This window comes from Heterodontus francisci, chromosome 3 (genome assembly GCF_036365525.1).
Source record: "Heterodontus francisci isolate sHetFra1 chromosome 3, sHetFra1.hap1, whole genome shotgun sequence".
In the NCBI taxonomy this organism is placed as follows: Eukaryota; Metazoa; Chordata; class Chondrichthyes; order Heterodontiformes; family Heterodontidae; genus Heterodontus; species Heterodontus francisci.
Genome location: NC_090373.1, coordinates 196,062,004 through 196,087,382, shown reverse-complemented (window position 1 = coordinate 196,087,382; position 25,379 = coordinate 196,062,004). Strand labels below are relative to the sequence as shown.

Sequence of the window (25,379 nt, the reverse complement as noted above, 5' to 3'; positions counted from 1 at the left end):
CACTTGAACATGTACACCTGGAGTCAGTGGACAACAGTCAGAAGCGGAGGCCCTCGACCAAGTTGCTTTTTGTTACATTGAGGCCTGTTTTAACACTTCTATTGCCAACTGGCTGCTCAATTAATTTAGCGTGAGATTACCTATACATTCATTAACTCTAAAATAAAAGCAAAATACTGCGGATGCTGGAAATCTGAAACAAAAATAAGAAATGCTGGAATCATTCAGCAGGTCTGGCAGCATCTGTGGAAAGAGAAGCAGAGTTAACGTTTCGGGTCAGGGTCACTGACCCGAAACGTTAACTCTGCTTCTCTTTCCACAGATGCTGCCAGACCTGCTGAATGATTCCAGCATTTCTTATTTTCATTCATTAATTCTGTTGGTTACTGTAAGTTGCTGTCCCCTTCTTTAGCGAAATGTAATCTTTTCTACAGTGAGATGACATCATTGCAACTGGAGAAAAATGTTACCTGGTCCTGATGGAATTCATCCTAGGTTGCTCAAAGGAACAAAAGTAGAAATAATAGGGGCATTGGTCACAATCTTTCAATTCTCATTGGATACAGGAGTAGTGTTAGAGGGATGGCGAGTTACTAATGTTATGCTGCTATTCGAGAAAGGGAAGAGGGATAAACCAGGAAACTACAGGCTAGCCAGCCTAACGTCGGTGGTATGAAAGCAATTGGAAATCATTATCAGCAACAAAATAAACTTTCATAAGGCATGTGTTAATCAAGAAGAGCCAGCATGGATTTGTTAAAGGCAAATTGGGGCGGCGCAGTGGTGAGCACCACAGCCTCACAGCTCCAGCGACCCGGGTTCAATTCTGGGTACTGCCTGTGTGGAGTTTGCTTTGCTGTGTGGAGAACTTTCTCCCTGTGTCTGCCTGGGTTTCCTCCGGGTGCTCCGGTTTCCTCCCACAGCCAAAAGACTTGCAGGTTGATAGGTAAATTGGCCGTTATAAATTGCCCCTAGTGTAGGTGGTAGGGGAATATAGGGACAGGTGAGGATGTGGTAGGAATATGGGATTAGTGTAGGATTAGTATAAATGGGTGGTTAATGGTCGGCACAGACTCGGTGGGCCGAAGGGCCTGTTTCAGTGCTGCATCTCTAAATCTAAATCAAATTGTGTCTGATTAATTTGATTGAATCCTTTGAGGTAACAGAAGTTTGGTCAAGGCAATGCAGTACATGTTGTCTCCATGGACTTTCGGAAGGCATTCAACAAGTTCCCATACAGGAGACATAGTAAGAAGATGCAAGATGGAGTTAAGGAGAAAGTGGCAGTATGGATATGGAATTGGCTGTATGACAAGAAGCAGAAGGTGGTGTTGGATGCATGTTTTTCAGAGTGGGCAGTGGTTTGCAGTGGTGTTCCTCAAGGGTCAGTTTTTGGTCCATTACTCTTTTAAATTTTTATGAACAACCTAGACATACATGAGGATGAGGTTTACAGACAAAAGGGGTGCGGGTAAGGGATTAAGCGTGACTGTTTTTTCAAAGAGCCAAGATCTGCACGACGGGCTAAATGTATGTGCACTATTGTAGGGATGTCATTGTATAATATAATTTAATACAAAAGTAAAGATTTAAGTACTTTATGTTAATAGGTTAATTATGTTGTTAAAGATGCACCGGTTTTTTTATTCGTTCATGTGATGTGGGTGTTGCATTTATTGCCCATCCCTAATTGCCCTTGAGAAGGTGATAGTGAGCTGCCTTCTCGAACTGCTGCAGTCCTTGGGGTGTAGTACTGAAGACCTGTGCTCCAGAACTTGCCGTGACCCTAGCCAAGCTGTTCCAGTACAGCTACAACACTGGCATTCACCGGGCAATGTGGAAAATTGCCCGGATATAACCTGTACACAAAAAGCAGGACAAGTCCAACCCGGCCAATTATCGCCCCATCAGCCTACTGCCAATCATCAGTAAAGTGATGGAAGGTGTCATCAGCAGTGCCATCAAGCGGCAGTTGCTTAGCAATAACCTGCTCAGTGACGCTCAGTTGGGTTCCACCAGGGCCACTCAGCTCCTGACCTCATTACAGCCTTGGTTCAAACATGGACAAAAGTGCTGAACTCAAGAGAAGAGGTGAGGTGAGAGTGACTGCCCTTGACATCAAGGCAGCATTTGACCGAGTATAGCATCAAGGAGCCCTAGCAAAACTGAGGTCAATGGGAATCAGGGGAAAACTCTCTGCTGGTTGGAGTCATACCTAGTGCAAAGGAAGATGGTTGTGGTTGTTGGAGGTCAATCATCTAAGCTCCAGGACATCACTGCAGGAGTTCCTCAGGGTAGTGTCCTGGGCCCAACCATCTTCAGCTACTTCATCAATGACCTTCCTTCAATCATAAGGTCAGAAGTGGGGATGTTCGCTGATGATTGCACAATGTTCAGCACCATTCGTGATTCCTCAGGTACTGAAGCAGTCCGTGTAGAAATGCAGCAAGACCTGGACAATAACCAGGCTTGGGCTGATACGTGGAAAGTAACATTCGTGCCACACAAGTGGCAGGCAATGACCATCTCCATCAAGAGAGAATCTAACCATCTCCCCTTGACATTCAATAGCATTACGATTGCTGAATATCAACTTCCTAGGGGCTACCATTGACCAGAAACTGAACTGGACCTGCCATATAAATATCGTGGCTACAAGAGCAGGTCAGAGGCTAGAAATCCTGTGGCAAGTAACTCACCTCCTGACTCCCCAAAGTCTGTCCACCATCTACAATGCACAAGTCAGGAGTGTGATGGAATACTCTCCACTTGCCTGGATGGGTGCATCTCCAACAACACTCAAGAAGCTCAACACCATCCAGGACAAAGCAGCCTGCTTGATTGGCACCCTGTCCACAACATTCACTCCCTCCACCACTGACGCACAGTGGCGGCAGTGTGTACCATCTACAAGATGCACTGCAGCAACTCACCAAGTCTGTTTAGACAGCACCTTCCAAACTAGCGACCTCTACCAACTAGAAGGACAAGGGCAGCAAATGCATGGGAACACCACGACCTGCAAGTTCCCCTCCAAGTCACACACCATCCTGACTTGGAACTATATTACTGTTCCCTCACTGTCGCTGGGTCAAAATCCTGGAACTCCCTTTCTAGCAGCACTGTGGGTGTACCTACCTCACCTGGACTGCAGCGGTTCAAGAAGGCAGCTCACCACCACCTTCTCGAGGGCAATTAGGGATGGGCAATAAATGCTGGCCTAGCCAGAGATACCCACTTCCCTTGAATGAATAAAGAAAAGGTACACCAATAGTGTTGTTAGGAAGGGAGTTCTAGGATTTTGACCCAGTGACAGTCAAAGAACGGCGATATAGTTCCAAGTCACGTGAAGGGCATTGTTTAATTAAGGACTTAGAGCGGATATAGAGAGAGTCTGCTGGGACATGGGGGTGAAGGCCTTTTTCTGCACCATCTCCTGCACACTATATATTCTTTCTACAGTCAAGGTCTTGAGCTGATGTATGCTTTTTTATTCATTCATGGAATGTGGGTGTTGCTGGCTAGGCCAGCATTTATTGCCCATTCCTACTTGCTCCTTGGTCTCCTTCTCACTCTCTCCTCTGAACGTTACACCATGGTGTTTGCGCTTGTTAGTTGATGGCATGACATTCTCTTAGCCCAGTACTTCTACCTCACCCAAACTCTGTGGAGGGAATGCCTGGCTCTGCTTCAGTGCTTTCCCACTAAATTTCTGATCTTTGTTTTGCCCAGTAGCTCGAGCTAGTTTTATAATCAATAGATCCAAACGTGTCGTGTCAGAAACTTTAGTAAGATGTATAAGTTTAGCAGATTTTCTGCCCTCTGTTTTGGCTTATATTATCGATCATCAAAAAGAAAGATTTGCATTTATTTATATAGCACTTTTCACGATCACCAGACATCTCAAAGTGCTTTACAGTCAATGAAGTACTTTTGAAGTGTTGTAATTTAGGAAGTGCAGCAGCCATTTTGCGCACAGCAAGCTCCCATAAACAGCAATGTGATAATGGCCAGATAAACTGTTTTACTGATGTTGATTGAGGGTTAAATATTGGCCAGGGCACCAGGAATAACTCCCCTGCTCCTCTTCGAAATAGTACCATGGGATCTTTTATGTCCATCTGAGAGGCCAGATGGGACTTCGGCCTAATGTCTCAACTGAAAGACGGCACCTCCGGCAATGCAGCACTGGAGTACAAGTGCAAGTCATATGCATCCCCACTAGTTCCGTAGTCTGCTGGATGGAACATTGGACGCCATGAGCTTGATTCCCATGTCTTCAGTTCCAGCTGACCACCTTACATCAGAATACTATCACTTTTATACCCTGTAGCGACCCATCGATGTTACCTGACCATTCTTTGTTACTTTGTCTGTTTTTGATCACAGGATATGATGTAACCAGAGCACCTAATGCTGTTCTCTTCGTTTGAAAAATGGTAGAAACTGCTTTTGTCGAATCTGTAATACAGACAGTAAAAAGAAAGAATGAATTTGTATTTATATAATGTCTTTCATGATGTCGGGACACCCCAACAGCCAATGAAATACTTTCTAAAGTGTTGTCACTGTTGTAATGTCGGGAAGCCTGGCAGCCAATTTGCGCAGAGGTCTTTGTTGTAAGTGCATTTCTCCTCCTCATATTATCAATGTGCAGAATATAAGTGTTGTGGACTATAACTCTCCTTCACAGCAAGGTGCCATAAACATGCAAAGAGATAATGATCAGTTAAGCAGTTTTAGTGAAATTGATAAATATTGGCCAGGATCCCAGAGAGAACTGTCCTACTCTTGCATGAAATAGTGCCATTGGATTTTTACATCCCCCTGAGAGGGCAGACAGGGCTTTGGTTTAACATCTCATTTGAAAGACAGCACCTTCGAGAGATCAGCACTTCCTCAGTACTGCAGTGGATTGTCTGCCTAGTAGGCTAAATCCCTTCTCTTTTCATGGTTTCTATGTTCATTAGATTTACCATTATACTTCTGTTTCTGCAGTAGTGACCCCAGTTAGCTATTTTAAACTCGTAAACTCCTAAAATCATGTCATACAATTCTCATCTGAAGTTCTGTTGTCTGTGGGAACATAGTTACTACACCAGCTGTCTTTTTTTTGTTTGGACTGCTTATTCTGCAAAGTGATGTTTTAAACACATGCTGTACCCTTTACAACAGTTAATCATGATGATGCCTGCTCATGTCAAATTATCCCTAACTTAAGTCATTTTGTACTATTATGGGTGGCACAGTGGCGCAGTGGTTAGCATCGCAGCCTCACAGCTCCAGTGACCCGGGTTCAATTCTGGGTACTGCCTGTGTGGAGTTTGCAAGTTCTCCCTGTGTTTGCGTGGGTTTACTCCGGGTGCTCCGTTTCTTCCCACATGCCAAAGACTTGCAGGTTGATAGGTAAATTGGCCATTAGCAATTGCCCCTAGTATAGGTATGTGGTAGGGAAATATGGAATTAGTTTAGCATTAGTATAAATGGGTGGTTGATGGTCGGCACAGACTCGGTGGGCCGAAGGGCCTGTTTCAGTGCTGTATCTCTAAACTAAACTAACCATAAAACCTACATTTTTACCTGGATGTAGAAAGTTAAGTGATCTAATGGGGACTGGTAAACAACTACTAGTGCCAGAGATCTTAAATGTAAAATTAAAGTTCTCCACTGTCAATCTATAGGGATCATGGAATACAATTTTCTGTGGGTGTTCAGGATGACTGTGATCCTGCAGCATATTCTCTCTTTGGTAAACTAAAAGGCCAAAACTGCTGCCTTTTACAGTATGAAATGACTGCTGGTCCCAAGCCTGCATAGCGGTGATGGTGGGATGTTGTTCTTCAGACCTACAGCAATGTGGTTGACGCTTAACGGCCCTCTGAAATGGGCTCGCATGACACTCCGGTTCATTTAAGAAGGTGACTCATCTCTTGCTTCTCAAAGGCAATTAGGGATGGGGGCAATAAATGCTGGGCCTTGACAGTGACACACACATCCCATAAAATTTTGGCACATACCCTGTTTGACTAAATGAATAATCTGGATAACTGGTTCTAGTTTTGTACGTTTTAAAACTGTATTCACTCAAAAAGAAACATGGAGGAGTATGAGAAAATAATTATACCTGTAAATTACTAGAAAGTTCAACCAGTTCAGATAACAGACTGCTTTTGATTAAGTGGCATTCAGTTAAGTGAATTGTCACTGTAAACGCTTTTTTATGTTGCGTTTGCAGAGTCTTATTAACCATTAGTCTGCCCCATGGGGATGGCAAAGTCCTATCCCGTGTAAATACTTGTACTCCCTTTTAACAATACCTGGAAACCTGTCTGTGGCTGAGAATAACAGAAAATTAAAGTGTTTTTCGGGGTCATAATTAACTTTCAACTATTGTCATTAATAGAATATTTTATCCTAACTTCATGACTTTATCCTTGTGTGATTTTGTCAGGCTTCCTGTGAAAATATGTATTCGTGTCTCTCGAACTATTCCATGGAGCACAAGTAAAGTTCCTACTGTAGCTGCTGGAGTTACCTATACTTGGCACTGTGCTAACACTTTGCCATCTTGAAACTCTGACACTGGAAGGTTTCTTTCTGGTATTATAGTGTGTAATGCTGCATGTGGCTTGCAGTTTTGATTTATGATCATTAAGTATCAACAGCTTTGGTTCTGTGGAGCTTTTAAAAAATACATGTGGCCTCCAGGCTGCTGTTTGTAGTCAATCCCACAAGCAGTCAATGCAACTTTGATTCACTGGTATTGTGCAAAGAGTGCTAAATGCCTCAGAAATGATGCAAATACAATAATGTTAAACCTATTTGCACCAGCACACGCAACCGCTTAATCAATTTATCCCCAATTTGTCTCAATATTCACAGCAACTTGCATTTATATAGCACCTTTAATGTAGCAAAATGTTCCATGCCACTTCACAGGAGAGATACCAAACCAAATTTGACACTAAACCACATCAGGAGACATTTGGAAAGATAAGGTATGTTTTAAGGAGGAGAGATGGAGAGGTTGAAGGTAGGAATTCCAGTGTTTCAGGAGCTGAAGACATGAGCACCAGTGGTGGAGCAATGAAAATCTGGGGTATTGAAGGAGCTTCGAGATCTCAGAGGGTTGTAGGGCTGGAGGAGGGCAGGTAGGGAGGAGGCGAGGCCATGGAGGGATTTGAAAACAAGGTACTCTTCTCTGATGTACAACATCAACCTCTCCAGTCTTGAGCTGCCATTGAGATGTCATGTGTTCTGATCTTAAAGAACGCTATTGTACAGCCAGAATGAATTGAGTCCTTGCAAACATGGTTTTAAACTGTTTAAACAAATAGCAGTCATGAACAGAATAAGTTTTGTGGATATAGTTTATGGGAAGAAACCCACTTGTTTCCCTTGTATCATCTTTACGTTGCTACTGGAACTTGGTTTCTTTTCTGTCAACCATTGGTTTGTAATATTAATCTCCATGCAGCTACTCCATAACCAAGCAGCTTGACCCAAAGGAGCTGTGTAATAGGGACAGGAATAGCATAGAATCATACAGCACAGAAAGAGGCTATTTAGCCCAATTGTATCCGTGCCGGATCTTTGAACGAGCTATCTAACTAGTTCCAACCCCGTGTTCTTCCCCCAGAGCCATGCATAGTCTTCCTTTCCAGGAATGCATCCAATTCCCTTTTGAGAGTTACAATTAAATTTGCTTCCATTGCCTTTTCAGAATCGGGTATTAAAATTCAGGAGCCTGTCCTGCCATTCCATTAGATCATGGTTACTACAGCCTCTATAATGTGGATTTACATAGATGATTTATACCTCAGCTGCATTTACGTACCTTTGCTCCATATCTCTTGATATCCTTACTCAACAAAAAATCTTATTAATTTCAGTTTTGAAAATTTGAATTAATCTAGTATCCACAGCCTTTTAGGGGAAAGACTTCCAGATTTCCATGACCCTTAGTGTGGAAAAAGTACACCTTGATTTCACTTCTAAATGGTAGCTTTTATTTTAAGATTATGCCCTTTTTTTCTGGATTCCCCCCATCAGAGGAAATAATTTCTCTTTATCCACCTCATTGAATCCCTTTATAATTTTAAAATCTTAGTTAGATCACCTCTCAATCTTCTACACACAAGGGAATACAAACATAGTACTGAGTAACTGTCCTGTTAAAGTGCAAATAAACCAGCTCTATACGCTCTTTCTCCTCCCTACATCCTCACTGTGTTGACATAATATCCTAGTCTTAACTCCTTCCTTCCCAGGACCTCCAAGTTGATGAAACTCTTTAGTCATCTGTTCCTGCAGTTTGAAGTCTTTTTAAAAACTCAGCCTGACATCACTATTCGCCACTCCCTGATCATTTCTTGTACTTTTCAAACCAGATTTTTTTTTTTTTACTTAAAATCATGTTTTAAGATTTATAGGATTAATGTAAAAGAAATTCCCTTGTTTCCTTGGAAAGGTGATGGTGGGCCTTCTACTTGAATTGCTGCAGTGCTTGTGGTGATGGTTCTCCCGCGATGGTGTTAGGTAACAGATTCCAGCGGCAATGACATCAGGCTGATCTGTGGCTTAGAAGTGATGGAAGTTGCAGGGGAGAGAGGTGCTGTTAAAATAACTTTAGTAAGTTGGTACAATGCATCTATAGATAGAACACACAGCAGCTGCAAGATATCAGTGATGGAGGGGGTGGACATCAACTCCATGGCAGAGGTGCCAATCAAGCAAAACGCTCTGTTATGCAAATGGTGGTGTGCTTCCTGTTGCAGCTGTACCCTTCCAGGCAAGTGGTAAGTATTCCATCACAGTCCTGATAAACCTTGTTGATGGCAGAAAGACTTTGGCAACAGCTGCATTGAAATCAGGCACTCAACATGACAGGGAGATTTATTCTGATTCCAAAGCTTCAACTAATTCGGCAGGAAATGCTCATCAAAATACAAATCTGCTGGTGGAACCCTTCACTAATATTGGAGAATTAAGTATCAGCAACCAAGGTTTTAAGTTTTCACTGGTGTCCATTCTCCTGTCTGTTTTGTTTCCTTGTCTTTTCCGGCATAGTAAGACCTTGAAAAGCACTTCAGGAAGTATAAAATTTTACAGCCCCAAAGATGTTCAGTCAACCCATTGCACCTGAACTATCCACCATCCAATTCTTTGACCATTCCCCCCGTACCCTTTTCAGTTTTTCTTTTTCAAATATTAATCACATTCCTTTTAAAATTTATGAAGAATTCTGCTTCCACACCACTTCACCCTAACCACTCCAAGCTAATCTTAGCAGTAACCCAGACACTGTCAGATCCCACACGTTCAGCAGTACATCTCTTTCTCTCGCTCAAAAATAGGAAATTGCAGCTTTTATTAGAACTAAGAGGAGATCTGAAAGAGGTGTTCAAAATTATGAGTGTTTTTGATGAAAACAACTTGAGAGAAACTAGTTCTAGAGAAACTGGTTGGTGAGTCAGGAATTAAATGGCATAAGTTTATCACCGAGAATAGAGAGGTTCAGAGAAAATGTTCAACACTGGTAGAAGCAGGATATATAGAAAGAGGTAGCTTGATATGGGTATGTTCCATAGATGATCCAGAGAATGGTTCCAACAGTGTAGGGTGCCGCTACTCAGTTAAGTCTAAGGGGAAATCTTGACTGCCCACTAATCAACCATAAAGAGAACAAAGAACAAAGAAAACTACAGCACAGGAACAGTCCCTTCGGCCCTCCAAGCCTGCGCCGATCCAGATCCTAAATCTAAACCTGTCGCCTATTTTCTAAGGGTCTGTATCTCTTTGCTTCATGCCCATTCATGTATCTGTCTAGATACATCTTAAAAGACGCTATCGTGTTCGCATCTACCACCTCCGCTGGCAACGCGTTCCAGGCACCCACCACCCTCTGCGTAAAGAACTTTCCACGCATATCCCCCCTAAACTTTTTCCCTCTCACTTTGAACTCGTGACCCCTAGTAATTGAATCCCCCACTCTGGGAAAAAGCTTCTTGCTATCCACCCTGTCTATACCTCTCATGATTTTATACACCGCAATCAGGTCCCCCCTCAACCTCCGTCTTTCTAATGAAAATAATCCTAATCTACTCAACCTCTCTTCATAGCTAGCGCCCTCCATACCAGGCAACATCCTGGTGAACCTCCTCTGCACCCTCTCCAAAGCATCTACATCCTTTTGGTAATGTGGCGACCAGAACTGCATGCAGTATTCCAAATGTGGCCGAACCAAAGTCTTATACAACTGTAACATGACCTGCCAACTCTTGTACTCAATACCCCGTCCGATGAAGGAAAGCATGCCGTGTGCCTTCTTGACCACTCTATTGACCTGCGTTGCCACCTTCAAGGAACAATGGACCTGAACACCCAAATCTCTCTGTACATCAATTTTCCCCAGAACTTTTCTATTTACTGAATAGTTCACTCTTGAATTAGATCTTCCAAAATGCATTTGCCCTGATTGAACTCCATCTGCCATTTCTCTGCCCAACTCTCCAATCTCTCTATATTCTGCTGTATTCTCTGACAGTCCACTTCACTATCTGCTACTCCACCAATCTTAGTGTCGTCTGCAAACTTGCTAATCAGACTACCTATATTTTCCTCCAAATCATTTATGTATATCACAAACAACAGTGGTCCCAGCACGGATCCCTGTGGAACACCACTGGTCACACATCTCCATTTTGAGAAACTCCCTTCCACTGCTACTCTCTGTCTCCTGTTGCCCAGCCAGTTCTTTATCCATCTAGCTAGTACACCCTGGACCCCATGCGACTTCACTTTCTCCATCAGCCTACCATGGGGAACCTTATCAAATGCCTTACTGAAGTCCATGTATATGACATCTACAGCCCTTCCCTCATCAATCAACTTTGTCGCTTCCTCAAAGAATTCTATTAAATTGGTAAGACATGACCTTCCCTGCACAAAACCATGCTGCCTATCACTGATAAGCCCATTTTCTTCCAAATGGGAGTAGATCCTATCCCTCAGTATCTTCTCCAGCAGCTTCCCTACCACTGACGTCAGGCTCACCGGTCTATAATTACCTGGATTATCCCTGCTACCCTTCTTAAACAAGGGGACAACATTAGCAATTCTCCAGTCCTCCGGGACCTCACCCTTGTTTAATGATGCTGCAAAGATATCTGTTAAGGCCCCAGCTATTTCCTCTCTCGCTTCCCTCAGTAACCTGGGATAGATCCCATCCGGACCTGGGGACTTGTCCACCTTGATGCCTTTTAGAATACCCAACACTTCCTCCCTCCTTATGCCGACTTGACCTGGAGTAATCAAACATCTATCCTTAACCTCAACATCTGTCATGTCCCTCTCCTCGGTGAATACCGATGCAAAGTACTCGTTTAGAATTTCACCCATTTTCTCTGACTCCACGCATAACTTTCCTCCTTTGTCCTTGAGTGGGCCAATCCTTTCTCTAGTTACCCTCTTGCTCCTTATATATGAATAAAAGGCTTTGGGATTTTTCTTAACCCTGTTTGCTAAAGATATTTCATGACCCCTTTTAGCCCTCTTAATTCCTCGTTTCAGATTGGTCCTACATTCCCGATATTCTTCCAAAGCTTCATCTTTCTTCAGCTGCCTAGACCTTATGTATGCTTCCTTTTTCCTCTTAGCTAGTCTCACAATTTCACCTGTCATCCATGGCTCCCTAATCTTGCCATTTCTATCCCTCATTTTCACAGGAACATGTCTCTCCTGCACGCTAATCAACCTCTCTTTAAAAGCCTCCCACATATCAAATGTGGATTTACCTTCAAACAGCTGCTCCCAATCTACATTTCCCAGCTCCTGCCGAATTTTGGTATAGTTGGCCTTCCCCCAATTTAGCACTCTTCCTTTACGACCACTCTCGTCTTTGTCCATGAGTATTCTAAAACTTACGGAATTGTGATCACTATTCCCAAAGTAGTCCCCTACTGAAACTTCAACCACCTGGCCGGGCTCATTCCCCAACACCAGGTCCAGTATGGAGCATCTCAGACAAGCCCAATTGTTGAATCATCTGATATCCCCACACATACACATTCCAACAGGAATCACTGAACTGCGATCAGTAAGGGAGCCCTAATGCTTCCTTACCCCCAGCTGCCCCACTCCAGTCCTGGGGCACTGAGACCGCAGCTATGCAAAGCCCTGGTTCAACCACACCTGTGAGCAGTTCTGGGCACTGTGATATCCTCAGGACTTTAGCTGAGTTTGGTGTAAGATATGAGGTAATGACAGAAAGGCTTCTTTCTCCTTTTGTTTGTTTGGGGTATGTGGGCATCGCTGGCTAGGCCAGCATTTATTGCCCATTCCTAATTGCACTTGAAATGAGTGGCTTGCTGGGCCATTTCAGAGGGCATTTAAGAGTCAACCACATGATCAAAGGTTTCAAGATATTAAGTAGAACAAATAGGGTAGATAGAGAAGAAACTATTTGTGCTGATTGGGGAGCCTAGGACTAGCGGGTATATTAGAGCCAGACTTTAGGAGTGAAATTAAGAAACACTTCTGCACACAAAGGGTGGTAGAGGTTTGGAACTCTGTCCTGCAAATGGCAATTTATGCAAGATCAACTGTTAATTTTAAATCTGAGATTGCTTATTTTTTTTTGTTAACCAAAAATATTAAGGCATATGGGGCAAAGGTGGGTACATAGAGATACGTTGGTGATCAGCCGTGATCTCCTTAAATGGCAGAACAGGCTCAAGGAGCTAAATGACCTCCTCCTGTTCCTATGTTCCACTTGTCCGTCAGCTTAGAATAAGCTAGTTCAGCCGAAATCAATGATGGAGCGTAGGATCTTTTTGGTCTGCAGGGCTCATATTACATTGTCAAGTGTGGTGCATTTACCTACTGAGTCACCCAGTAAGCCTGGCTTTTGTATCTTAAGATAAAGTAGTTATTTTTTTCCTTTCTTTAGCATGACTCTAAAGAATGGTATGTTTGGTGGAGGGGGTAAAGGTTAATGCTGCAGCCATTGTCTAGCTGAACACTATTAGCTGTTTTGGGAGAGTGGTGAGGTGGGTGGGCTGAAAATATGAATGTATTCCTCTTTGTGTGTGCAGCTCAGTTTGGCTGAGTTCAGTTCCCACAATGAAGCAGGAGTGATGGTGTGCTGCATGTTTGCACATTGCATTGCAATTCACAGCAAAACCAAAGGAAGTGTCCAGCAGCTGCTGTGTAAACAAGGTATTAGAGCTCTGTGTGAAGAGCTCAAGGAACTATTCTAGCTAGATGAGGAAGAGCTATATAAGGTGTTGCATAAAATGGACCATCTGAGCAACTGCGCAATACGATCCAGACAGTCCCTTTATCAAAATCAGCTGAAGGGTGCACCTGAGAGTAATTTCAGCGATTTGTAGTAAGAAATCTCAGTGAGAACAAGACTGACTCTGGCCTTCTATTTCCTCTGTGCTGTCCCTCACAGGTGAAAAATGATGGTATTAAGCTACAATCTTGCTGAATAGTCGAGCAAAAGGCTTTACTTTTTTTGCTGGCAAAAGGGCTTCCCAGAAGGGCATCAAAGGTGGCTGAGAAATCCCTTCTATCTTCTTGTAGATCCTGGCTGCAGCAGTCCCTCATCCAGTGAAGGCGTGAGAATTTTACTTTGTTGCCATTTGCACAAGTCTGTGGTACCAAAGTAATTTCATCCCATTTTAGTTATCTGGGAAGGGTAAATATTTAACAAGACCACCTGACAATGGGATTCCGAGCAGGAAATGAATGTTTGGTGGGATCACATGCCAAGTGTTGCTTCCCTTCCACTTTCTGTTTTACTCGCTCACCTGACTTGCTCATTCACCTCATTCACCCTCATCACCCTGTATCTTCTATTGAAATAACAATGGAAACATTTAGGAATCACAGACTTTCCATTAATGGGTAAGATTTTTTTTAAAAGAATTTTGAAAATAGCTGTGAATTTCCTAATATCTTTCTGTCATGGTTTGTTTTATTTTTGTTTTGAAGATATGTTTCCCTTGGAGCACGGAGTCCCAGCTTTAAAATAGAGGCCGCCACAGAAAAACCTTTTTGTGCTGATATACTGAATAATGGTGTTGAGGTTTTCAAAAGGCTGACGATTGCTTGATTTCCAGAGTGATCGCACTGAAGATGTGAGTTGGTGAAAGAGCTCAGCTTCCTGACCACTCAGCTTTTTATTCAGGCTTGAAACCTCAGCCTGTTTCTTAAAGCAAATTTATCTCTTTTTTTTTAAGTGACAGGGAATGTTTCCTTCATTTTTTTTATTGAAACATTGCTTGATTTCACACATGTACTTTGGAGGAGAGCGAGGTAAATCAAATTCTTCTAATTTATTGAAAGCACCAGGAACATTTTCTTTCATCATGCCAGAGGTTTGTCAGTTCCCAGTAAAGGGATGTAAATAGAAGTAAATGGGATGGGAGCAATGGCAGGGAGCCAGTTATCGTCTGTGTGACTCAAGCTTGTAAGCTGGGAGCTACTCTACTGGGTGGTGGGTCTCGGGTAGCTCTAGTTTGTTAGCTTCCGAGCTGTGGACTGTGTTGCTAAAGTGCAGACCAATTCTGTTTATAAGAGCAAGGGTATATGCAGAGTTCAGAGCAGTAAAAAAAGGGTCCATGGGATTTTAAACGGGGAAATGATACTCTAGAAAACTCGCATCAGTGTTTAATTCCTTGTCGTACAGCCCCAGGACAGTACAGTAAGTGGAACAACTGCACAGCTCAAAAGGAATGAATGTGAAACTTGCTTTTTACACTGTTGAGATTTGCTATGCTTTAAATATGAAGGCTGAATTGATTGTAAGATCTATGTAAATTCGAGTTAAATAGAATTGCTTCAGACCATAACATGATTATGATGTGTAAATTCATGAGTTATTTTCTTTAAAGTGACTTAGCTATATATTTGACGTGCTCTGAAGATATGAGAACCTTTTTGGAAGGGCAGCACACAATTTGTGTAAAAGCAATAAATATGTATTTGCTTTAAAAGTTTCACGAAATTCCATTTTAAGAAACAAATTTATTTTAAAAAAAATTGAAGAAGAAAGAAGCTCAAATTGCTAGTTCTCAGATTCACTATTTTTGGTCATTCTCCACAAAATTGTTGGCTTTCTATTTGAGAAAATGTTGGAAAAGGTCTTTTGCTGTTCCTGCTCGAGCTCAGGCTTCCTTCCCACTCCGTCCGATCTGCAGCAATATTTTAGCCATTTTATTGCTTTGCACTGATTTGTGGCCTGCAGTGTGCCAACATGTGTTGCACCATATACAGTAGTTGCTAAAGGCAGACCTTTATTCCTGCAGTGACTATACACTATAAAATTTTATGAATTATAATTTGTAACAGAAAAAAGGCTCTCAAGTTTGACTCTTTGCGACATCAAATTCAATGTGTTAACTTAAATATATAAAAAAGCAGACTTCCGAATTAAGGCAGCTATCATTTCAAAATGTGTTCTCCTGTCCTGATTCTTCTTCGGTTATGGTTTCACAGTCTTCAGGGGTGAGCCTTAACAATGAGCATCAGCCAGTCATTCAACTGCAGAGGGACTCGCAGTCAGACCTGGCCATTTCATCCTGCTATTGCATGTGTACTCTGTAACGGAGAGTTACTGGATACCAGCCAGAGTGAAAACCCTGGCTGATTTTTGTCCTTTCTTAGCCCATTAGCACTGGTTGATCAGATTCTGGTGATGCATTTAGCTGTTAACCAGTGGAAATACTGCTTAGTCGGTTTGGGTTTTGGGGCCAGAATGTGAATTAGCAGCACAGGAATCGGCAAACCACCACTCCCATTTCTCTAAGAACTGGCTGCTGGTGCATCTGTGTGATACAGGTGCGGAGGCTATTGAGGACAAGCACTGGGTGCATTGCATCACAGATGGGATAAATACTTAAAAGGTGAAGACCTTTCTGCCTCTGGAAACCGTTCCTCCTCATTTACTTTATTAAAACCTTTCATGATTTTGAATACTGTGGCAATTCCGGCTTTGACCTGATCCGAATAGCCTCCTTCTGTGCCGTATTGATTCTATGACCTCGATTAAATCTCTCTCTAAATTTCTCTGCTCCACGGAGAGCAATGCCAGTTCCATAGACTCTCCAAATAACTGATGGCTGAATGGCCATTTTCTGAGCTGTAAACATCTTTAACTTATGAATAGAACCAGAGGTGTTGCAAAGCCTTGAATACTTAGGCAAGTGATGACCAATTCTGCATTTAAACTAGTATAGAGTTTCACAAACTGCCTGCCTCAAAGCTGCATTAAATTCTGTAACCATATTTATAGCAGCTACTCCACTCCAGTGCAGTTGTAGAATTTAAAGCTATTACTTCTGAATCAGCTGTTAAGACATACAAATCTATAAAAACTGAGGGACATGAAAAGACCAGATAATCCAAACAAGCTTGCCCCATACTCACACAAAAACAATACTGCAGATGCTGGAAATACACAGCAGGTCAGGCAGCATCTGTGGAGATAGAAGCAGAGATAACGTTTGAGGTTTGTGACATTTCATCAGAACTGCCAAAAGTTAGAGGTCAGAATTGTCTGGCAGGTTCTTTTTTTTTAAAAACATGCCGGAAAACCAGAATATGTCCCAAGTTCAGAAACTGCTGTTCCCGCTTTCAGCAATGGTCAGAGAGAGGGGAGGAGCTGGGGGTGGGGTGGAGGTGGATAGGGAGGGGAGGAGCGTGAGAGAGAGGGGAGGCACAGTGGCGCCAGTGGTTAGTGGTGCAGTGGTTAGCACCGCAGCCTCACAGCTCCAGCGACCCGGGTTCAATTCTGGGTACTGCCTGTGTGGAGTTTGCAAGTTCTCCCTGTGTTTGCGTGGGTTTCCTCCGGGTGCTCCGGTTTCCTCCCACAGCCAAAGACTTGCAGGTTGATAGGTAAATTGGCCATTGTAAATTGCCCCGAGTGTAGGTAGGTGGTAGGAGAATTGAGGGAAGGTGGGGATGTGGTAGGGAATATGGGATTAATGTAGGATTAATATAAATGGGTGGTTGATGGTTGGCACAGACTCGGTGGGCCGAAGGACCTGTTTCAGTGCTCTATCTCTCTATGACTCTAAGATGGGGGGAGGGGGGGCAGGAGGGGGGAGCGGGGGAGCAGGGAGAGAGAGGTTGGAGGGAGCAGGGAGAGAGACGGGGGGGAGGGAGCAGGGAGAGAGACGGGGGGGAGGGAGCAGGGAGAGAGAGAGGGGGGAGGGAGCAGGGAGGGGAGGGAGCAGGGAGAGAGAGAGAGGGGAGGGGAGGGAGCAGGGAGAGAGAGAGGGGAGGGGAGGGAGCAGGGAGAGAGGGGAGGGGAGGGAGCAGGGAGAGAGAGAGGGGAGGGGAGGGAGCAGGGAGAGAGAGAGGGGAGGGGAGGGAGCAGGGAGAGAGAGAGGGGAGGGGAGGGAGCAGGGAGAGAGAGAGGGAGGGGAGGGGGCAGGGAGAGAGAGAGGGAGGGGAGGGAGCAGGGAGAGAGGGAGGGGAGGGAGCAGGGAGAGAGGGAGGGGAGGGAGCAGGGAGAGAGAGAGGGGAGGGGAGGGAGCAGGGAGAGAGAGAGGGGAGGGGAGGGGAGGGAGCAGGGAGAGAGAGGGGGGAGGGGAGGGAGCAGGGAGAGAGAGGGGGGAGGGGAGGGAGCAGGGAGAGAGAGGGGGGAGGGGAGGGAGCAGGGAGAGAGGGGGGGAGCAGGGAGTGAGAGGGGGGAGAGGGGGGGAGAAGGGAGAGAGAGGGGGGAGAAGGGAGAGAGAGGGGGGGAGAAGGGAGAGAGAGGGGGGAGGGGGGTAGCAGGGAGAGAGAGGGGGGGGAGCAGGGAGAGAGAGGGGGGGGAGCAGGGAGAGAGAGGGGGGAGGGGGGGAGCAGGGAGAGAGAGGGGGGAGGGGGGGAGCAGGGAGAGAGGGGGGAGGGGGGGAGCAGGGAGAGAGAGGGGGGAGGGGGGAGCAGGGAGAGAGGGGGGAGGGGGGGAGCAGGGAGAGAGGGGGGAGGGGGGGAGCAGGGAGAGAGAGGGGAGGGGGGAGCAGGGAGAGAGAGGGGAGGGGAGAGAGGGGGGGAGGGGGGGGAGGGGAGAGAGGGGGGGAGGGGGAGCAGGGAGAGAGGGGGGGAGGGGGGAGCAGGGAGAGAGGAGGGGAGGGGGGAGCAGGGAGAGAGAGGGGGGAGGGGATGGGGGAGCAGGGAGGGAGAGAAAGGGGGGAGGGGATGGGGGAGAAAGGGGGGAGGGGATGGGGGAGAAAGGGGGGAGGGGATGGGGGAGCAGGGAGGGAGAGAAAGGGGGGAGAAAGGGGGGAGGGGATGGGGGAGCAGGGAGGGAGAGAAAGGGGGGAGGGGAGGGAGAGAAAGGGGGGAGGGGAGGGAGGGAGCAGGGAGAGAGAGGAGAGAGGGGGGAAGGGGGGAGGGGGGGAGCGGGTAGAGAGGGGGGTGGGGGAGAGAGGGGGGAGGGGGGGAGCGGGTAGAGAGAGAGGTGGGGGAGAGAGGGGGGAGGGGGGGAGCGGGGAGAGAGGGGGGAGGGGGAGAGAGGGGGGAGGGGAGGGGAGGGGGAGCAGGGAGAGAAAGGGGGGAGGGGAGGGAGAGGGGGAGAGAGAGAGGGGAGGGGGAGGGGGAGCAGGGAGGGGGAGGGAGAGAGGGGGAGCAGGGAGGGAGAGGTGGAGGGGAGGGGAGGGGGGAGTAGGGAGGGAGAGAGAGGGGAGGGGAGGGGGGAACAGGGAGGGAGAGAGAGGGGGAGGGGAGGGGGGAGCAGGGAGGGAGAGAGAGGGGGAGGGGAGGGGGGAGCAGGGAGGGAGAGAGAGGGGGAGGGGAGGGGAGGGGGGAGCAGGGAGGAGAGAGAGGGGGAGGGGAGGGGGGAGCAGGGAGGGAGAGAGAGGGGGAGGGGAGGGGGGAGCAGGGAGGGAGAGAGAGGGGGAGGGGAGGGGGGAGCAGGGAGAGAGAGGGGGAGGGGAGGGAGAGAGAGGGGGAGGGGAGGGGGGAGCAGGGAGAGAGAGGGGGAGGGGAGGGGGGAGCAGGGAGAGAGAGGGGGAGGAGAGAGGGGGAGGGGAGGGGGGAGAGAGGGGGAGAGAGGGGGAGAGAGGGGGAGGGGAGGGGAGGGGGGAGCAGGGAGGGAGAGAGAGGGGGAGGGGGAGCAGGGAGGGAGAGAGAGGGGGAGGTGAGGGGGGAGCAGGGAGGGAGAGAGAGGGGGAGGTGAGGGGGGAGCAGGGAGGGAGAGAGAGGGGGAGGGGAGGAGAGAGCAGGGAGGGAGAGAGAGGGGGAGGGGAGGGGGAGCAGGGAGGGGAGGGTAGGGGGGAGCAGGGAGGGAGAGAGAGGGGGAGGGGAGGGGGGAGCAGGGAGGGAGAGAGGGGGAGGTGAGGGGAGGGGAGGAGCAGGGAGGGAGAGAGAGGGGGAGGGGAGGGGAGGGGAGGGGGGAGCAGGGAGGGAGAGAGAGGGGGAGGGGAGGAGGGAGCAGGGAGGGAGGGAGAGAGAGGGGGAGGGGAGGGGAGGGGGGAGCAGGGAGGGAGAGAGAGGGGGAGGGGAGGGAGAGAGAGGGGGAGGGGAGGGGAGGGGGGAGCAGGGAGGGAGAGAGAGGGGGAGGGGAGGGGGGAGCAGGGAGGGAGAGAGAGGGGGAGGGAGAGAGAGGGGGAGGGGAGGAGGGAGCAGGGAGGGAGAGAGAGGGGGGGAGGGGAGGGGAGGAGGGAGGGTAGGGGGGAGCAGGGAGGGAGAGGGGAGGGGGAGGGAAGGGAGAGAGAGGGGGAGGGGGGAGCAGGGAGGGAGAGAGAGGGGGAGGGGGAGCAGGGAGGGAGAGAGAGGGGGAGCAGGGAGGGAGAGAGAGGGGGAGGGGGGAGCAGGGAGGGAGGGAGAGGGGGAGCAGGGAGAGGGGGAGCAGGGAGGGAGGGAGAGAGAGGGGGAGGGGGGAGCAGGGAGGGAGGGAGAGGGGGAGCAGGGAGAGGGGGAGGGGGGAGCAGGGAGGGAGAGAGAGGGGGAGGTGAGGGGGGAGCAGGGAGGGAGAGAGAGGGGGAGGGGAGGAGAGAGCAGGGAGGGAGGGAGAGAGAGGGGGAGGGGAGGGGAGGGGGAGCAGGGAGGGGAGGGGAGGGGGGAGGGTATGGGGGAGCAGGGAGGGAGAGGGGAGGGGGAGGGAAGGGAGAGAGAGGGGGAGGGGGGAGCAGGGAGGGAGAGAGAGGGGGGAGGGGGAGCAGGGAGGGAGAGAGAGGGGGAGGGGGGAGCAGGGAGGGAGGGAGAGGGGTAGGGGGAGCAGGGAGGGAGGGAGAGGGGGAGGGGGGAGCAGGGAGGGAGGGAGAGGGGGAGGGGGGAGCAGGGAGGGAGAGAGAGGGGGAGGGGGGAGCAGGGAGGGAGGGAGAGAGAGGGGGAGGGGGGAGCAGGGAGGGAGGGAGAGAGAGGGGGAGGGGGGAGCAGGGAGGGAGAGAGAGAGAGGGGGAGGGGGGAGCAGGGAGGGAGAGAGAGAGAGGGGGAGGGGGGAGCAGGGAGGGAGGGAGAGAGAGGGGGAGGGGGGAGCAGGGAGGGAGGGAGAGGGGGAGGTAGGGAGAGGGGGAGGGGGGAGCAGGGAGGGAGGGAGAGGGGGAGGGGGGAGCAGGGAGGGAGGGAGAGGGGGAGGGAGGGAGAGGGGGAGGGGGGAGCAGGGAGGGAGAGAGAGGGGGAGGGGGGAGCAGGGAGGGAGGGAGAGGGGGAGGGAGGGAGAGGGGGAAGCAGGAGGGGGGAGCAGGGAGGGAGAGAGAGGGGGAGGGGGGAGCAGGGAGGGAGAGAGAGGGGGAGGGGGGAGCGAGGGAGAGGGGGAGGGGGGAGCAGGGAGGGAGGGAGAGGGGGAGGGGGGAGCAGGGAGGGAGAGAGAGGGGGAGGGGGGAGCAGGGAGGGAGAGAGAGGGGGAGGGGGAGCAGGGAGGGAGAGAGAGGGGGAGGGGGGAGCAGGGAGGGAGAGAGAGGGGGAGGGGGGAGCAGGGAGGGAGAGAGAGGGAGAGGGGGAGGGGGGAGAGAGAGGGAGAGGGGGAGGGGGGAGCAGGGATTGGAGAGAGAGGGGGGAGGGAGAGAGAGGGGGAGGGGAGGGGGGAGGGAGAGAGAGGGGGAGGGGAGGGGGGAGGGAGAGAGAGAGGGGGAGGGGAGGGGGGAGGGAGAGAGAGGGGGAGGGGAGGGGGGAGGGAGAGAGAGGGAGAGGGGGAGGGGAGGGGGGAGGGAGAGAGAGGGGGAGGGGAGGGGGGAGGGAGAGAGAGGGGGAGGGGAGGGGGGAGGGAGAGAGAGGGGGAGGGGAGGGGAGGGGGGAGGGAGAGAGAGGGGGAGGGGAGGGGAGGGGGGAGGGAGAGAGAGGGGGAGGGAGGGGAGGGGGGAGGGAGAGAGAGGGGGAGGGGAGGGGAGGGGGGAGGGAGAGAGAGGGGGAGGGGAGGGGAGGGGGGAGGGAGAGAGAGGGGGAGGGGAGGGGAGGGGGGAGGGAGAGAGAGGGGGAGGGGAGGGGAGGGGGGAGGGAGAGAGAGGGGGAGGGGAGGGGAGGGGGGAGGGAGAGAGAGGGGGAGGGGAGGGGGGAGGGAGAGAGAGGGGGAGGGGAAGGGGGAGGGGGAGGGGGAGGGGAGGGGGGAGGGAGGGAGAGAGAGGGGGAGGGGAGGGGGGAGGGAGAGAGAGGGGGAGGGGAGGGGGGAGGGAGAGAGAGGGGGAGGGGAGGGGGGAGGGGGAGGGGAGGGGGGAGGGAGAGAGAGGGAGAGAGAGGGGGAGGGGAGGGAAGAGAGGGGGAGGGAGAGAGGGGGAGGGAGAGAGAGGGGGAGAGAGAGGGGGAGGGGAGGGGGGAGGGAGAGAGAGGGGGAGGGGGGAGGGAGAGAGAGGGGGAGGGGGGAGGGAGAGAGAGGGGGAGGGGGGAGCAGGGAGGGAGGGAGAGGGGGAGGGGGGAGCAGGGAGGGAGGGAGAGGGGGAGGGGGGAGCAGGGAGAGGGGGAGGGGGGAGCAGGGAGGGAGGGAGAGGGGGAGGGGGGAGCAGGGAGGGAGAGAGAGGGGGAGGGGGGAGCAGGGAGGGAGAGAGAGGGGGAGGGGAGGGGGGAGGGAGAGAGAGGGGGAGGGGAGGGGGGAGGGAGAGAGAGGGGGAGGGGAGGGGAGGGAGAGAGAGGGGGAGGGGGGAGGGAGAGAGAGGGGAGGGAGAGAGAGGGGAGGGGAGGGGGGAGGGAGAGAGAGGGGAGGGGGGAGGGAGAGAGAGGGGGAGGGGAGGGGGGAGGGAGAGAGAGGGGGAGGGGAGGGGGGAGGGAGAGAGAGGGGGAGGGGAGGGGGGAGGGAGAGAGAGGGGGAGGGGAGGGGGGAGGGAGAGAGAGGGGGAGGGGAGGGGAGGGGAGAGGGAGAGAGAGGGGGAGGGGAGGGAGAGAGAGAGAGAGGGGGAGGGGGGAGGGAGAGAGAGAGGGAGAGAGAGGGGGAGAGAGAGGGGGAGAGAGGAGGGGGAGAGAGAGGGGGAGAGGAGAGAGGGGGAGAGGGGAGGGGGAGAGAGAGGAGGGAGGGGAGGGGGAGAGAGAGGAGGGAGGGGAGGGGGAGAGAGAGGAGGGAGAGGAGGAGGGAGGGGAGGAGGGAGAGAGAGGAGGGAGGGGAGGGGGAGAGAGAGGAGGGAGGGGAGGAGGGAGAGAGAGGGGGAGGGGAGGGGGTGAGAGAGGGGGGAGGGGAGGGGGTGAGAGGGGGGAGGGGAGGGAGTGAGGGAGGGGAGGGGAGGGGGGAGGGAGAGAGAGGGGGAGGGAGAGAGAGGGGAAGGGGAGGGGGAGGGAGGGGGGAAGGGGGAGGGGAGAGAGAGGGGGAGGGGAGGGGGAGGGATGGGGAGGGGGGAGAGAGAGGGGGGAGAGAGAGGGGGGAGAGAGATCGGGGAGAGAGATCGGGGAGAGAGGGGGGGATCGGGGAGAGCAGGGAGAGAGCGGGCAGATGGGGGGAGCAGGGAGAGAGAGGGCGGAAGGGGGTAGCAGGGAGAGAAAGGGAGGGCAAGAGGGGTAGCAGGGAGAGAGAAGGGCAAGGGGGGCAGCAGGGAGAGAGAAGGGGGAAGGGGGGCAGCAGGGAGAGAGAAGGGGGAAGGGGGAAGGGGGAAGGGGGGCAGCAGGGAGAGAGCGGGGGCAGCAGGGAGAGAGCGGGGGGAAGGGGGGAGCAGGGAGAGAGAGGGCGGAAGGGGGTAGCAGGGAGAGAAAGGGGGGGCAAGAGGGGTAGCAGGGAGAGAGAAGGGCAAGGGGGGCAGCAGGGAGAGAGAAGGGGGAAGGGGGGCAGCAGGGAGAGAGAAGGGGGAAGGGGGGCAGCAGGGAGAGAGCGGGCGGAGCAGGGAGAGAGAAGGGGGAAGGGGGAAGGGGGGCAGCAGGGAGAGAGCGGGGGGAGCAGGGAGAGAGCGGGCGGAAGGGGGGAGCAGGGAGAGAGCGGGCGGAAGGGGGGAGCAGGGAGAGAGAGGGCGGAAGGGGGGTAGCAGGGAGAGAAAGGGGGGGCAAGAGGGGTAGCAGGGAGAGAGAAGGGGCAAGGGGGGCAGCAGGGAGAGGGAAGGGGGAAGGGGGGCAGCAGGGAGAGAGCGGGGGGAGCAGGGAGAGAGCGTTGGGAGCAGGGAGAGAGCGGGCGGAAGGGGGGAGCAGGGAGAGAGCGGGCGGAAGGGGGGAGCAGGGAGAGAGCGGGCGGAAGGGGGGAGCAGGGAGAGAGAGGGCGGAAGGGGGGTAGCAGGGAGAGAAAGGGGGGCAAGAGGGGTAGCAGGGAGAGAGAAGGGGCAAGGGGGGCAGCAGGGAGAGGGAAGGGGGAAGGGGGGCAGCAGGGAGAGAGAAGGGGCAAGGGGGGCAGCAGGGAGAGAGAGGGGGGAAGGGGGGTAGCAGGGAGAGAGAAGGGGCAAGGGGGGCAGCAGGGAGAGGGAAGGGGAAGGGGGAAGGGGGGCAGCAGGGAGAGAGAGGGGGGAAGGGGGGCAGCAGGGAGAGAGAGGGGGGAAGGGGGGAGCAGGGAGAGAGAGGGGGGAAGGGGGGAGCAGGGAGAGAGAGGGGGGAAGGGGGGAGCAGGGAGAGAGAGGGGGAAGGGAGGGGGCAGGGAGAGAGGGGAAGGGAGGCAGCAGGGAGAGAGAGGGGGGAAGGGAGGCAGCAGGGAGAGAGAGAGAGAGGGGAGGGGAGGGAGCAGGGAGAGAGAGAGAGGGGAGGGGAGGGAGCAGGGAGAGAGAGAGAGGGGAGGGGAGGGAGCAGGGAGAGAGAGGGGGGAGGGGAGGGAGCAGTGAGAGAGAGAGGGGAGAGAGAGGGGAGGGGAGGGAGCAGGGAGAGAGAGAGGGGAGGGGAGGGAGCAGGGAGAGAGAGAGGGGAGGGGAGGGAGCAGGGAGAGAGAGAGGGGAGGGGAGGGAGCAGGGAGAGAGAGAGGGGAGGGGAGGGGAGGGAGCAGGGAGAGAGAGAGGGGAGGGGAGGGGAGGGAGCAGGGAGAGAGAGAGGGGAGGGGAGGGAGCAGGGAGAGAGAGAGGGGAGGGGAGGGAGCAGGGAGAGAGAGAGGGGAGGGGAGGGAGCAGGGAGAGAGAGGGGGGAGGGGAGGGAGCAGGGAGAGAGAGGGGGGAGGGGAGGGCAGGGAGAGAGAGGGGGGAGGGGAGGGAGCAGGGAGAGAGAGGGGGGGAGGGAGCAGGGAGAGAGAGGGGGGAGGGGGAGCAGGGAGAGAGAGGGGGGAGGGGAGGGAGCAGGGAGAGAGAGGGGGAGGGGGGGAGGGAGGGAGCAGGGAGAGAGAGGGGGGAGGGGGGGAGGGAGGGAGCAGGGAGAGAGAGGGGGGAGGGGGGAGGGGGGGAGCAGGGAGAGAGAGGGGGGAGGGGGGGAGCAGGGAGAGAGAGGGGGGAGGGGGGAGCAGGGAGAGAGAGGGGGGAGGGAGGGAGCAGGGAGAGAGAGGGGGGAGGGGGGGAGCAGGGAGAGAGAGGGGGGAGGGGGGGAGCAGGGAGAGAGAGGGGGGAGGGGGGGAGGCAGGGAGAGAGAGGGGGAGGGGGGAGGGGGGGAGCAGGGAGAGAGGGGGGAGCAGGGAGAGAGGGGGGAGGGGGGAGCAGGGAGAGAGGGGGGAGGGGGGGAGCAGGGAGAGAGAGGGGAGAGGGGATTGGGGAGCAGGGAGGGAGAGAAAGGGGGGAGGGGAGGGAGGGAGCAGGGAGAGAGAGGGGGGAGGGGGAAGGGGGAGCAGGGAGAGAGAGGGGGGAAGGGGGGAGCAGGGAGAGAAAGGGGGGAGGGGAGGGGGAGCAGGGAGAGAGAGGGGGAGCAGGGAGAGAAAGGGGGGAGGGGAGGGGGAGCAGGGAGAGAAAGGGGGGAGGGGAGGGGGAGCAGGGAGAGAAAGGGGGGAGGGTAGGGGGAGCAGGGAGAGAAAGGGGGGAGGGGAGGGGGAGCAGGGAGAGAAAGGGGGGAGGGGAGGGAGGGGGAGCAGGGAGAGAAAGGGGGGAGGGGAAGGGAGGGGGAGCAGGGAGAGAAAGGGGGGAGGGGAAGGGAGGGGGAGCAGA

The 25,379-nt window shown here is 52.5% G+C and overlaps 1 protein-coding gene across 9 annotated transcripts in view; it reads left to right on the top strand.

Annotated features, from left to right (window-relative positions):
* The window catches only part of disp1 (dispatched homolog 1 (Drosophila)), a 567,770-nt gene that overhangs the window by 176,837 nt on the left and 365,554 nt on the right, over positions 1–25,379 (top strand). Inside the window, exon 1 of one of the 9 annotated variants that reach the window (XM_068028056.1) lies at positions 14,624–14,710. The exons of the other annotated variants lie outside the window; for them this stretch is intronic. The gene's annotated coding sequence lies outside the window, so the exon portion shown is untranslated. Of the gene's footprint in view, positions 1–14,623; positions 14,711–25,379 lie in introns of those variants that run through there. 9 annotated transcript variants of the gene reach the window in all.